The sequence below is a fragment of the Desmodus rotundus genome, chromosome 3 (assembly GCF_022682495.2).
Source record: "Desmodus rotundus isolate HL8 chromosome 3, HLdesRot8A.1, whole genome shotgun sequence".
NCBI classification, from domain to species: domain Eukaryota; kingdom Metazoa; phylum Chordata; class Mammalia; order Chiroptera; family Phyllostomidae; genus Desmodus; species Desmodus rotundus.
Window position 1 is genome coordinate 119,182,816 of NC_071389.1, and position 15,346 is coordinate 119,198,161.

A 15,346-nucleotide genomic window follows, 5' to 3' on the forward strand; every position below is an offset into this window, starting at 1 on the left:
AATGAAGCAGCCGTGCTAGGCTGCCATTGGAAGGGCTCATGTGGGCGCAGACTCTCTCACGCTCCTGCTTTTGCATACCTTCCCTCAGTCCATCCTTGCAGTTAAAATTTTACTAGTTCTCCAAGCCTCAATTCAAAACACCACTTCCTTTCCAAATTTTTAGTAAATGCATCTCACTTTTCCTACATTCCCTTGTGTGTTGTTATATTTCTTTCAGAACGCTGGCAATAGTAGATGCGTTAAAAGAATATTTATTGAGTGCCACGCTGTATCTGGTACAACAGCTAACTGTGGTAAGGTCCAGCTCGCCCTGAACACAGACCCCTTGGCTGATTCATCTCTGTGTCCCTCATGGCGCCTAGCAGACAGACATGCTCATAGGTACTTAACAGAGGTTGGAGTATAATTCCACTCTGACCACTCACTGAGCCACATCCAGCAACTTCACCAATAACTTTATTTTTAATAAAATAGATTGCAGACAGATGACACACTCAGGATACTGTCCCATATACTGAAGAGTTGATAATTGGGGATTCCCTACAATTAGAGAATTAGTTATGCTTCAGTTGCTATTGTAAACTGCTTGAGAATGCTGCCAATATTTATTGTGAACATTTTTCCTCTTTCAAGAGTTTTCTTTCGGTCCATTTAGCAGGGAAATCTTACTACTAACTATTTAACACCTTGTAGTTTCTACTTGCTTTGTATGAGAGAAAACATTTCAGAGCTTTTGTGGGCTGTAATGGCTAAAGATGAGGAAAACAGAGTTGAAGCACCTAGCAACAAGAGCAATTAGAGCCAGAACAAATCAAAATTTTATAAAAGTATGGAATCTTCAGGGCATCCTGCATACTTCAAACTCATATACGCTTGACTATAAGTTGGCAATCTATATATTCCATATATTATAATATAAAGTGATTTAATTATCAAGAATATCAGGAGGGCCATGGTCCATAAAAGGACATGTGGCATTTTAATAATTACAATTGTTCAAATGTCTATGTTAAAGATAATCATTTTAAGGTAAAATTAAAAAACTTATTGTAAATGTAGGCACATAATTTTGGCACTGATGTTGTCTGAGGCCGATATCTTGTTGAGAATGGTAAGGTGTAGAATTCTGACATTTTCTGAAATGCAGACTAACATGGAGTTACTCGTGGCTGTACTACTCAATGTCAACTGACAACAAACAGGCGACTAAGCTTGGTGATGGGCATTGACGCTATATTTTCAACCACGAAATTATAAATACTTTTTGGCTAAGAACACTCTTCTCTGGCAAACAACAAGTGTTGGCGAGGATGTGGAGAAAAGGGAACTCTTATACACTCTTGGTGGGAATAGAGATTAGTGCAACCACTGTGGAAAACAGTGTGGAGGGGCTTCAAAAAATTAAAAATGGATCTGCTTATGACACAGCGATTCTACTTCTGGATATGTGTGTGTGTGTGTGTGTGTATATATATATATATATATATATATATATATATATATATATATATAGACACCCATAACACTAATTTGACAGAGCATATGAACTCCTGTGTTCACTGTAACATTATTTACAGTATGTGGAAGTGCATTATTTACAAAGATGTGGAAGAACCCCATGTTCCCATCAATAGAGGAGTGAATGAAGAAGTGGTCGTGCAAACACACTATGGCATGTCGCTTAGCCATAAAAAAGAATGAAATCTGATCATTTGCAACAGCACGGGTGGCCCTAGAGGGTATTATGCTAAGTGAAATAAGTCAGTCAGATAAAAGCAAATGCCATATGATTTCACTTATAAGTGGAATCTAAAAAACAAAATAAACAAATAAACAAAATAGAAATAGACTCATAAACACAGAGAACAGAATGATGGCTGCCAAAGGGGAGAGGGTTTGGGGAGCTGGATGAAAAAGGTGAAGGGATTAAGAAACAAATCGGTAGTTACAGAATAGTCTCAGGGATGTGAGGTACAACTAAGGGAATGTGGTCAATAATATTGTGATAAGTATGCCTGGGGCCGGGTGGGGACTGGATACGTCAGGGAGAACACTTTGTCAAGAGCAAGAATGTCTAATCACTGTGCCGTACATCTGAAACAAATACAAAACAATATCGAATATGGGCTCTAACTGAAAAATAAAATTGAAAAAAATCTCTGTTGTTACTAATTTTTAATTATTAAGCCTAGGCTTTAAATAATAATGGTAATCTCTTAAATTGGAATAGAGTTTATGCATTTTTCAAAGTATTTTCATCAGGATTTTCTCAAGAGGAAATTAACATTTATTCAGAGTGCTAATGGCGTAAGGAACTTTATATGTTATTACTTTTTTATTCACAAAGAAACTCTTTCAGAGAGTTTCTGCTGTCTCTGTGGTAAACATTAGAAAACAAACACATGTTTTGAATTTATTTAACTTTACCCAGCTAATACAGGGCAGAGATGTGATTCAAACTTACATTTTTCTGATTTCAAACTTGTTGTGATTTCCCGTTGAAAACTGATAACAGGGATGTCCACTGGCTGGCCCACAGTCATCATTCCTGGCAAATTAAAACTCGAGTTCCCATCTTTCAGATGTTACCTTAAACTCTACGTTTTATGCATATACATTAGAAAGTCAAGATTAATTTTTATTGTTTAAAGTTCTCCGTTTTCTTACAAAGGTTAGGTTTGGTTCTGATACAAAATCTGCTGCCTAGGACTGCTTACCTAACTAGAAATTCCATACAAAATCTGAAGCAAGTGTCTGAGTAATTAACCTGCATGATATAAATACCCCCCGTTTTTTTGTAGTCATGCTATGTACTGTAAAAGTTACCTTGGGCATGATGTTAGTAGGAAGGCAGTATTCCTCTGAAAATCTCCTCCATCGAAAATACCCTAAGATTGCATAAAATGCAATTTCTGGGCTCCAGTGCCACCCCAATAATAGCTGTCACATGGAGTTAAATAATTTTCAATTACATTGTCATCTCTTGTAGAAACAGGGATTATGTCTTCTTAGCAATTGCTTTCCTGCATCTCAGATAGTATGCAAATATGACAACATGCATATTCATAGAAATTTGTTAAATAAAATTCTAGAAGCCAGCAGACAAATTTACAACCCATTCTCTGGAATGATAAATGGCAAACTTCAACTCCAGTCCCATACAAACAAGTTGTAATGATAGCTATTTTATGACCAGAGAAGACTTAAAAGCAGCAAATTTCCTTTGAAGATCTAGTTCCTTCTGTGCTCAGCTCCAGGAGCACAGCCCGATCCACTTGCTCCTTGGAATTGTGTAAAATTAGAAAATAATCTATTGAGTCTGCTGAGGTAATGGGAGTTAAAATTAGATAACAGAAACCTTTCAAAAATTTTGCCTTCCAACTCGCAAACAAGACTGAATACAGACCTTTTTATTGTGAAGGCCATGTGTTGTCCCTCTGCAGGTTCAAGGAAATCAAATAGAGGAAATGGGGATATTTACTTGGCTAAGCACAGTCCCAGGTAGCATTTAGTGGATTAGTGCTGCAATGTCCTAAATGGTACGTTAGTGCTTGAATGAGTCAGTGTGCCTCCAAAAATACCTCACACCCAGGGACTGCCTGGGCCGGGCTAAGTAAACATCAGCAATATCAGATGATTACAAAAAATAGGCAAACTCTCAACAATCTCCTCAACAATCCAGGCCAAGAAATCTGGGAGAGATTGGTTCACAGCTTGCATTGCCGGTGAGGAGACTCGTAGGCGTCAGCCTACACACAGGAATGATTCCTCTGACTTGCTTAAGGGCACACAATAGTCACCTATCCCTTTCAGGCCCTGAATGCCCTCCGGGGCCAAGAAGCTGAACCTAGGAAGGGTCACCCGTTTGTGTCTCTTGCTTGTTTAAAGGTTAGGGTGACAGGTATTCAAAGGTCTTTGTCTTATAATGGGTTTCAATGAATAGATTTCCTCATTTGCCTATTTTTGGAGATAACTAAAAATTATATTAAACTTTACATTGAATCTTGATGACTCAATGTTTCAAATGCTAGAAATGTGATTTGAAAAAAATGAGATGTATAATTTAGTTTAAAAAAAACTTGACTTTTTATCAAGCTGAGATTGACAGATGAGCTAAGTGCAAAAATGAAATTGTCTTGATGAGTGAAAGTTTTAATACAGGCATGACCAGTTTGACCAAAGCCCTCGTTCTAGAAACCTTTCCTAAAGATAGTCTGCCTGTAGTTATGTAAATTCCAAAACATCTGTTCCATGCTACAAGAGAGGGTGCCTGAAGTCTGCACTGCACCGGGGTACACTTCGTTTCATCTTAGAATGCAGACAGGCCCCATTGGACAGGTCTTCCTTCCTGTACATAGATAGCTGAACTCAGTGAAGCGCTCTGTGGGAGGAGGTACAGTTTATCTTCTAGGACGTAGTATATTTCTGAATAATTTCTCAATGGTTTGCTGAGATTTAAAGATTACTGTATTTTTCGGACTATAGGATGCACTGGACCATAAGACATACTTAGGTTTTAGAGGAGGAAAATAGGAAAAAAAAATCCACTCTACCACCAACCCCCCGCACCCCAGCAAGCCAGGTAAGCTATATTCGGACTATAAGATGCACCCCCATTTTCCTCCCAAATTTGGGTGGGGGGAAGTGTATCTTATAGTCCGAAAAATACAGTATATACTCCCTTCAGAAATTAAGCTATTAAATATACATTCAAGTTTAAGATTCTAAATAGAAGATTCTTAAAATGGGTTTTAAACATATTCTAAAAGCAAGATTTAAATGTTTCTATAGTTTATCTTTTCAAACAGATTTGTGTGTTTTTTTAAGAAAGTATAATTACTCATTCTTAAGAATTAGGAAGGAATGGATTTTTTAAAAAGCCTTCATAAAAAAATTAGACAAAATTGCAAGACAGTTCCTTGTCAGTCAATTTGAGCAGCAAACAGAATGGTTTTAATTAAACTCTATTTGCTGTGTGTGTGTATAATATCAATGGCCTTAGTTGTTTGAAAATCCATTTTCCCTTCATAATGCTTTATTTAAATGGTAAAACCAGCAACAAGCACCCGATGACTTCAGTGAGACTAATGACTTCAATGACTCCTGTGACCCAATGAATTCAGTGACACTGCACAGGGAGAGGTCTGACACAAAGGGGACAAAAACTAGGAAAGAAAAAGAAGGAAGGATCAGACACCTGTATGTGGCGGATGGTGTTGCCCTTGTCATTAGGACAGAAGCACATGTGACATGTCCTATGCTTCATGTCACACTGGTCAAAGACATTATTCTAAACTGGCATGGGGTTCATTGGGAATTATTTTACTTCCATTCTTATGCTCCAATTAAGTTATTATTATCATTATTATTATCATAATCATCATCATTATTTATTTATTATTTTTTAGGTTTTTCAAAGGAGGAAAATATTCCATCTCCTTACAGACCTCCAGGGAAATGCATGGAGGTTTGAGGCACAAGACTCTAAACAGCCAAACTATGTCATAGGCACAAAATCTATTATTCAGTGGTGACCTAGCTGTCTAGCATTTGGTGGAAAGTTAAGTCTACCAAACGCTGGGAAATCATTCAGTTCAGACTGAAAAATATGTTCAATTAAGAGATTTCCCTTTTAGGCACAGTGCAATGATCATTTGAGAATACAGAGGTTCCTATTTGAAGACAATCATTTATATCAGGAACGGACTATTTTCTTTAACACATAATTTTGAGGTTCACTATTCCCAGGAAACATATCAAAGTATATATTTGAATGGCTACATGTCAAGATTCCTGCTTGGTTTACCAGAACTGTTTCTCACTTTCTGCAAAATCACAGACAGATGTTAATGTTTCAGCGAATGAGACGTTCCATTACATGAAACAGTGAGCTTCTGGCTTTCATGCTACGACACATTTCCAGGGTCAAGGCCTTGCACTTTCTAATGATAATGACTATGATCACTATAATAGTTACAGGATCGATACCACCACTGAGCAAGTTCTGTAAGTTTTTCCCGAGGCCTCAGTTTCCCCACCTGTATAATAAGAATAATAATGCCCTCTTAAACACTGTTATAAAAATTAAAGGAGAAAATTTATGTAGTTACAGGCCCATAATAGGCACTTAGTGAATGATAGTTATTTTCATTAGTATTATACCTTTACATTGCATAGAACTTTTGTTACTTTGAGAGAGATACAGATGCGATCAAGTGGAGCTCCTTCCCCAGGGAGTGAAGCCTACAAAGAAGTAAGCAATACTTCTCACAGAGTGACTGTTCATTAGGATGGCAATAAATACAGCGCTGCTGCTCTTGGTGGAATAGTCCCAATGGTTACCACACTCTCATTTTTCTCTGTCAGGAGTAAGATTATAGCCCTGGGTCAGTTTGACTTAAACCCGGTTCCTGGTCATCAGGGCCTAATGCTTAATAGCTTTTAAAATTTTTTAAAAGAAGGAAACTTTGACTATGGTAGTATTTTAATAAACTATTTTTATGTACTATTTTAAGCTGCAAAATTGTAACAGTATTGACTATTATACAATTTAATTAAATTTTTCCTGTACTTATGCCTGGGAGCATACTGAGAAAGGCATTATTTTAAAAATGGAATGATTAAATAACCCAACGCAAATAATTTATTCTTCTTAGGTTATGATATTTGCAACAAAATTAAAAAGGTAGATTTTACATATTATAAGTGATCAAAATATTTCTTCTCTTTTTTCCTCTATACTTAATATATTACATTAATCAAAGTTCTATCCTCTGAAGTTTTAAAATAAAACTGATACTTATTTTTCTAAATTTTTGGAAGTTATGTTTTATTGACCTGCATGTAAAATACAGAATTTTCAAAATGAATTGGCCAAAATATAAAGTAGAGTTTTTTAATGAAGGCTAATACTTACCATTACCATATGACTTCCTTGTAAGCCATCCACTGGTGGGTTATTATAGCTGCTTTTCTCAGTGTACAAGGTTCAACCAGTGCACTTTCCAGGGTTCAGTCATTCATTACAGAAAAGCATCTCCGGTTAGATGTGCTTTTGAAACTTATCAGAAAAATCTTAAAAGCATTATCTCATTAATTTTTCATTATTTCTCATTGTATTTGTGGTGACAGAGAAGTATTGTAGGTGCTGAAAAGAGTATAACCAGAAGGAAAAAGAAACATTTACTAATCTAAGCATAGAGTGGAAATTCTGCAAGTTGGTCATGTCTTGTTTCATGACCCACATACACCAGGGGCTTGGGCTCAGGCCTGACTCCAAAACTCATGATGAACTTTCTAGCTTTCTGCTATCCCTTCTAGAATAACACAGGGAAAAAGCAAACTAAGAAATAAGGTATTCACCTCTCTAAGGTTCCATATCTTTTCCTATCTATATCTTTTATGGCTTTTTCCCCATCAGCCAGTCAAATCTGCCTTTGTAACATTCCCACCTTTTAATCTTCCTATGGGTCTGACATGCTACTCTGCTTAACACTTTCCTAAGTATTCTCCTGGCTATTGTCTTCCTCAGACAGGAAAACATGGGCATGGATGGTATGAGAAACGTCTTGTACGTGTCTGGTGTTTCACAGCCGAGCTTTACATTCTCTTTGCCTCAGGGTCATCTTCTGCACAATGAGCCATGGTGGCTTTCCACGTGGTTCCCAGATACTTGGTCAAACATTATCCTAGATGTTTCTGTGAAAGTATTTTTTAGACGAGATTAACGTTTAAATCAACAGACATTGAGTAAATATCTTTCAAGTCCTAACCTCATAGACTGGAGAAATTAGAGCCAGGACTCCTACAGACGGAACGCAGGGATATGAAGCCTGTTTCTAGCCCCTAGTATTGCTGTGATCTTGTTCAGTTTACACACACACACGCACACACACACCACCACCACCACCACAAACTAAAAAGGTATCTGGCAATACTTAGTGTTCAATAATAGCCACCACTACTAGACATATTTACTGGTCTATAAGTGCTTTCACTATAAAGTCCTTTCACTTACAATATTTCAGTTAACATGCACAAGGATCCTGATACCAGGATCGATACTGAAGACCAGAAAGGTTAACTGACTAATTTAAAATAATAGTTGATGGTAGGTGAAGAACTAGAACCCACACCCCAGTCTCCAAGTCCAGGATTCTTTCAGGTACACGAACATAATAACCATTTACAACACAATAAGTCTTTGATGGCTCATATGCCAGCTTTTGTAATCTTCATAAGATTTTCTAGGAGACTTTGCTGTTGATGTAGTAGATGTAGTTTTTCTAACCTACGTGGTTAGAAAATAATAATAATAATAATTATTATTTTGTTTTTTAAATATATTTTATTGATTATGCTATTACAGTTGTCCCATTTTCCTCCCTTCACTCCCCTCCATCCTGCACACCACCTCCCAACCACCCTCCCCCACTTTAGTTCATGTCCATGGGTCGTACATATAAGTTCTTTGGCTTCTACATTTCCTATACTATTCTTAACCTCCCCTTGTCTATTTTCTACCTACCATTTATGCTTCTTATTCCCTGTAACTTTTCCCCCAATTCTTCCCCTTCCCCTCCCTGCTGATAACCTTCCATGTGATCTCCATTTCTGTGATTCTGTTCCCATGCAGTTGTTTGCTTAGTTTGCTTTTGTTTTTGTTTTAGGTGTGGTTGTTAGTAACTGTGAGCTTGCTGTCATTTTACTGTTCATATTTTTTCTTCTTTTTCTTAGATAAATCCCTTTAACATTTCATATAATAAGGGCTTACTGATGATGAACTCCTTTAACTTGACCTTATCTGAGAAGCACTTTATCTTCCCTTCCATTCTAAATGAAAGCTTTGCTGGATAGAACAATCTTGCATGTAGGTCCTTGCCTTCCATGACTTCAAATACTTCTTTCCAGCCCTTTCTTGCCTCTAAGGTCTCTTTTGAGAAATCAGCTGACAGTCTTATGGGAACTCCTTTGTAGGTAACTGTCTCCTTTTCTCTTGCTGCATCTAAAATTCTCTCCTTATTTTTAATCTTGGGTAATTTAATGATGATGTGCCTTGGTGTGTTCTTCCTTGGGTCCAGCTTCTTTGGGACTCTCTGAGATTCCTGGACTTCCTGGAAGTCTATTTCCTTTGCCAGATTAAGGAAGTTCTCCTTCATTATTTGTTCAAATAAGTTTTCAATTTGTTGCTCTTCCTCTTCTTCTTCTGGTACTCCTATGAGTTGGATGTTGGAACGTTTCAAGATGTCCTGGAGGTTCCTAAGCCTCTCCTCATTTTTATGAATTCTTGTTTCTTCATTCTGTTCTAGTGGGATGTTTCTTTCTTCCTTCTGGTCCACACCATTGATCTGAGTCCCAGTTTCCTTCCCATCACTATTGGTTCCCTGTGCATTTTCCTTTATTTCACTTAGCACAGCCTTCATTTTTTCATCTAATTTGTGACCAAATTCAACCGATTCTGTGAGCATCCTGATTACCAGTGTTTTGAACTGTGCATCTGATAGGTTGGCTATCTCTTCATAGTTTAGTTGTATTTTTTCTGGAGCTTTGAAGTGTTCTTTCATTTGGGCCATTTTTTTTTTTTTTTTGTCTCGGCCCACCTGTTATGTAAAGGGGCGGAGCCTTAGGTGTTCACCAGGGTGGGGCAACCCATGTTGCTGCGCTGTGAGGCTGTATGTGAGGAAGGGGTCCCAGAGGGAACAATGGCGCTTGCTCTGCTCTCTGCCAGCCTTCAGTCACTTCCCCTGCTGCCCACAATCAAATCGGACCCTTCTGGTCCTGATTCCCAGGTGGGTGGGTTTATGTATGTTCTGGGACCCTGTGGATCTCTCCAACGAACTCTCCACTGAGGCTGAGATTTTCTCCCACTGACTACTCAACCTGCACAGATGTTTTCAATCAGAGGGTTGAGGCTTTATTTCCCCATGCAGGAGCCCTGGGTTACATGGTCTGTCTGGGGGTCCTCCAGCTGCAGCCTTGCCTACCCTGCTCCACAATCCGCCACCTCACTGGGTCCTCCAGCCACTGCCTTGCCATGAGTCCTCTCTGCCCGGCTGCCCGTCTCCACCCCTCCTACCGGTCTGGATGAATGTTTCTTCTTTAATTCCTTGGTTGTCAGACTTCCAAGTTTGATTTTCTGTCAGTTCTGGTTGTTTTTTGTTTTTAAATTGTTGTTGTCCTTCTTTTGGTTGTGCACAGAGGCACAGTGTGTCTACCTATGGCTCCATCTTGGCCGGAAGTCCTCTAAGAATAATTATTATTTGTTATCTGATCTACTTGATGTGGGAGCAATGTCTGTATTCATAAAAAAAAAACCTATGGTAAACTTGGGTAAAGTCTAAAGTCGAAACACTTTTTACTGTCACTGACACTTTGAAGTTTTTCTGAGAATGTAATTTGGGAAGAAGAATAGATTGTTGCAAAGTTAATTTGAGGATTAACATGGAAATGAAGGCTGCTGCTTCACTTGTGTGGAAACGTGCCACTCAGGATATTCTGCAACACTAGTGTGAACTGTGAGTTTATGGATGTGTGTGTATTTGTGGGTCTAATGGTATGGAAATGGAGAGAGAAGTCCTTTTTTCTTTTAAAGCTTCACTAATATATTTCTGTTCAAATGCATTAATCAACATTCCCAACTCAGCTATTTATTTGGGGAGAAGGAGTTCAAATGCAGGCTGACTACCTTGGACTCTTTACTGAGAAAGAAAGTGTGATTGATTTTTGTGCTTACAAGTGTGGAAGTACAGAAAGACTTTCCTTTCCTTTGTTATCCCTGTGACATCCAGTGACCTGTTGCTGGCAATTCTCTTTGACAAAATGTGTAGAAGAGAAGAGCAATGAGCAGACAGATAAGAGGGAAAGGGTGCAAGAAGAGAAACTGGGTGGGAGGTGCATTTTGCAAAATAAAAATGGAGTGTCTTTTTTATTGTACTTTAACAACAAAGGGTGTTACTTAGAGGAAATATAGTTTGAGAGGAGTCAGGAGCCAGCTAACGCAGAGCCATCAAAAAATCTGGGCCATTCCTCTTTTAACCAAACTTCTTGTTTCATTTTCACCAGAAAAAGATGCTATTTGTCATTGAATGCACAGCACATGCCAGGTAAAATTCTAAACATGTCAATTGCCTCATGATTTAATTTTCTCCCTGCAACAATTCGAACAATCCTTTGCTGTGGGTATCTTGGTCCCTGTGTTACAGATTAAGTTCAGAAAATTTACATAGTTTTCACAGAGCTAATAAGCTGAAGATTCAGAGTTTGAATACTTTTCTGCTTCACTTGAAAACTCTTGAGCACCACACTTGTCAGCATCTGTGGAGGATGACATTCATGGGGCTAATTTTGTGTGTCAACTTGAGTGGGTTGTGGTATCCCGATATTTGGTCAAACATTATTCTAGATGTTTCTGAGAAAGTATTTTTAGATTATATTAACATTTAAATCAGTAGACATCGAGTAAATCAAATTACCTTCTATAATTTAAGTGGGCCTCATCCAATCAGTTGAAGGCCTTAATAGAACAAGAACTGAAGAAGGAATCCTGCCAGCAGACAGCCCTCTGACTTGAATGACAACATTGGCTTTTTCCTGGGTCTCCACTTTGCAGGCCGGCTCTACAGATTTTAGAATTTCCACCCACCGCAATCATGGAAACCAATTCCTTAAAATAAATCTCTCCTTCTATATGTGCACATTCTGTTGGTTCTATTTCTCTGGAGAACCCTGACTAACACAGGATGCTTCCTCTTCTCAATTCAGGTGAATCGGTCAAGAGATGAGCCAGAGCACGTTTGCCTGGTGCAGCTCTGTCGGTCATGAGCTCCAGGTGGGCATGGAGGCCTCCGCGGCCTCCTCCAGGGTGTTGGTGTGGTGGCTAAGAGCAAGTGAGTCTCCTTTCCTCCAGTGCAGGGCTACACTTCTTATTCCCTGGTTTGCCAGCATAAGATGGGCCACGTTATTTAGTATTTAGTAAATACATTTCTGTTATCTTGGAAATGAATTCAGAAATGAGTTCATAGATAGTATATATGTGATCTATAGCTTCTTATATAAAATTAACATTTATAATTAGGGAAGCCTATTACAGGCCAGGTGCCATGATCAATCATTTCTGTATCCAAAAAGTTACATTATTATTCTTATTATTTTCCCCCTCATAAACAACTTTAAGAAAACAAATGTGGTCATCCTAATTTTTATAGATGAAGGAGCTGAGACTCAAAGATAATTAGTCCCTTGCACTAAGTAAGAAGAGGAGCTGGATTTCAACCCAGATCTGTATGACTTCAAACTCCATCTTTTAAACAACTATGGCTAATACACTTTTTTGTATGTTACGTTCTCCTGAAAATAAGCATAGAAATGTAACGCATAAAAACTCCATAGTACTAGTTTATTTTCAGAGATTAAAATAAAAATAATGATATTTATAAATGATTTTCTTCTATTAAAGTAATCTTGGGGATCTACTTTCATTATATCCTGCTATTCTTTAATTCTGTACTTTAACTGTTGAATAAATGGTTGATCTGATTTAGTATAATAACTATCCAAAGCTGTTTTATCATAATGATTTTATCTCTTTTCACTCATATTGGATTTAGAAAGGTTATAATTCATAATATTATTGTTTTCACTTATTCACTTTTATTCATTTAATAAAATAATAGGGACAGAATGAGATAAAATGAACTCAGCTACACAGAAAAAAATGTGTTTCTAAATCTGAACTGTTGATAAGTGAGTATGTACCACCATTGGAGAATTCAGTGTCTTCTTCATTTACCGATTGGTGTATGCACTTCCAAAAAGGATGTTAATTATCTCTAATGAAAGTTTATTGCCATTTTTTACAGAGACCAACCTGTGAAAGTTAAGGATTGTCTGTTTTTCATAATATCTCTTTTTTTTGTCCTACTTTCCATAATTAAATATCTTTCGGACTTTTGGAATTTATTTTGGCTAGCCCATGTTCATTACAAAAGTCCATAAAGAAAAGTTAAAACCAGTTAATTAACAGAAGCAGAATATAGAACATTTTAAAGTGCTTCTTAATGCCTCCAAGTCATGAGCATATTTTTATAAGTAGGTTTCACACGAAATTTTGTGAGAAAACCAATGATAGTCTCATAAGCATCTACCAATTTAAATGAGACCATCATGCATGGAGATTTATGGGTTAACACTGGAGTCTCTAATATCTAGCTCTAACTCTAGAAAGCAGTATTATTTTTCTATCCTGGGAAATTAGTATGGCTGACCAAACTAAGCCTGAAAAAAATTAGATGAGGTTTAAAGAAGTCAGACTGTGGTGGGCAGACAACTTTAGTACAAGTCTGAAATAAAATCAAGAACATTGGAGCTGTTCTACTTCTGAATATGGGGACATTTTGCCAAGACATGTGTCATCCTCATTACACGGAGTGCGTTAGTGACTGAGAAAAGGGTTGGAAAGTCCCACAGTGGGGTGGCTGCCAAAGAGGTGCCTCTCTGTGACCCTTACCCCAGGTAACCAGGATATTATCAATTTAGTCCATAAATGATTCAAAGAAGTATGAACAGAGGTGATAGTCCAAACTAAAAAAATAGTCTTGGTTTATTTCCAATAAATCTTGACCTCTTTTTCCTTCTTCCTGTTCCCTCTAGAGCTAAAACATTTTTTTTATTCAAAATAAAGACCTCAATATAAACACCTACATTAATCTAATAATCTGGTGATTATTTCAGCTTTGTTTATTAAAGGGATGTTCAAAAATATGGGACAAAGTTAAACATAGTAACGATTTTATATCCATAGCATTTTGTAAACTCAGAGAAACAATTCGATAAAAATGTTTCATTGGTTTTAAGTTTAAGTGATTTTTAATATTACAGAGACTCTATGTAATTCTCTGCAAGTTTGCTGGAATGGTGCCAACTAAGCAGATGAGAATTTTTGACAGAAGAAAATGCTGAATTGACACCACATGATTAAGTGTGTTGAGTTACCATTTGTTGTGTGGCACAAACTTCAGAGCCTTGTGGAGGAAACAAACCTGACCCACATTTGGAAGACTTCTACAACCCATACGTATATCTCCTTTCTGCTGGAAAGTAACAGACGCCTATCGGAAAAAAGAGTAAAACATATCCTCTTTGATATATCATTTAAAGGGAGAAGTAGTGTAATTGTGAGGCAACAGGATGTGGGTGTCTGACTCACACCGCAAGCAGGCCACATGATGCGCATGTTGACATCAGCAGCTGCAGGGACATTTTCCTTGGGTTTCACACCAACGGCAGCTGAACCGGCAGCTGAGCCCACCCCTGTGAGCAGAACTACACGTAGCATGAAGCAAGACTGTGGCTCAGCACCTCCCATGGGTCGTAGGTGAAAGCTGACATTGCTCAACAATGCTTTCTCCCTCTGTGACCTCCTTTTCCTCTGTTTTCACAACTGTTGTGCTCCGATTTACTCACGAAGAATGTGAATTTCTGGGACAAGCCTTCTCACTATCCAGCTACCTGAAAGATAAGAGCAGCCAGTTTTTCTGCTTCCTTGTTCCAACGTCCTTGATAATGATAGACAGGTGTTCTCGATAAAATATACAGATGAGGCTGGAAGACATAGGTATGCTTTCCTCCATCCTGTGGACCCTGAGCTCTCCCTCCCTGACATCCCCAAGGACCAGCTTCAGTTCTTTATGTGCCACACAGATCACGTTCCACCTCATGCGATCATTGTCAGTGTGCAAATCTTATTCTGCTTCTTTGAAACAGGAAATATATCCTACTAATCATTTTATTGTTTATGGCAGCTATAAAGGGTCCTGAAAATAAATATTTGTTAAATTGAATAAACTTCAAAAACATTTGGATTGAAAACGACAGGAATATTAACCCATTAATTATTTACTGATTAACTACTATATTCTAAGCACTGTCCTAGCTCTAAGTGACATGAACTTAAATAGTATAAACTCTTGCTCTCAACTGACTCATGAAGAGGGACGGAGAGAACACAAACAGAGTGTGGTGGCAGTACAGAATCATCAGTCAAGGTTTCCAGGAGAGGCTGAGTTGATATGGGTTCTGAAGGATGGGCAGTATTTAAATGGCAGAAAAGAGGAAAAGAACACTCTAGACAAAGTGAGTATTTCTCACAAAACCACAGTCATGGAAGTAATGTTTTAATTAGGAAACTAAGAAAAGTTCAGAGTGACTGAAGCATTGAGAGGAATAGGGAGAAAAGGGAGAAGGGAGGGTGTATTCATTTTCTATTGCCGCATAACACAAACTAAGTGGCTTAAAATAACTCATATTTATTATCTCAAGGTTTGCGTGGGTTGACTGGGTTTTCTGCTCA

General features: G+C 37.9%; 1 long non-coding RNA gene across 1 annotated transcript; it reads left to right on the forward strand.

Annotated features, from left to right (window-relative positions):
- The first annotated feature begins 10,397 nt into the window (after positions 1-10,397).
- On the forward strand, positions 10,398-14,979 carry LOC123479252 (uncharacterized). Its single transcript, XR_006654810.2, has 3 exons — positions 10,398-10,514; positions 11,761-11,885; positions 13,876-14,979. It is a non-coding gene; the product is annotated as an uncharacterized lncRNA (long non-coding RNA).
- The last annotated feature ends 367 nt before the right edge of the window (positions 14,980-15,346 follow it).